This window comes from Myotis brandtii, unplaced genomic scaffold, assembly GCF_000412655.1.
Source record: "Myotis brandtii unplaced genomic scaffold, ASM41265v1 scaffold295, whole genome shotgun sequence".
NCBI classification, from domain to species: Eukaryota; Metazoa; Chordata; class Mammalia; order Chiroptera; family Vespertilionidae; genus Myotis; species Myotis brandtii.
Window position 1 is genome coordinate 125,939 of NW_005361283.1, and position 392 is coordinate 126,330.

Sequence of the window (392 nt, forward strand, 5' to 3'; positions counted from 1 at the left end):
GTCCGCGGACTTCTCCCGAGGCATCCAGACACCGTTAACAGTCACCGGACCGCACGCTGCGATTCGGATTTCCTTACAAGTCTGCTCGAGGACTAACTGAAACAAACCTAATTTTTTTTAAACCAACTTGAGAGGCTTGCGCTCAGCGCATCTGAATGTAAGTCGGCGGCGGCTCCGCCTGCTCTCCGGGAAGTTAACCGGCAGAGGAGGGGTCCGCGGGGGACGGTGAGCCGCGCACAAAACTCCCGGTGGAGTCAGGATCGGGGTCGGGTTTTTCCAGGGTTCAGGGGACGGGGTTGGAAGCAGCATTCACGGAGCAGGAAAGTGACTTCCCTCCACAATGCCCAGCGCCCACATTTCCAAGTTTGGGCAAAGTTTCTGAAACCAAGTCC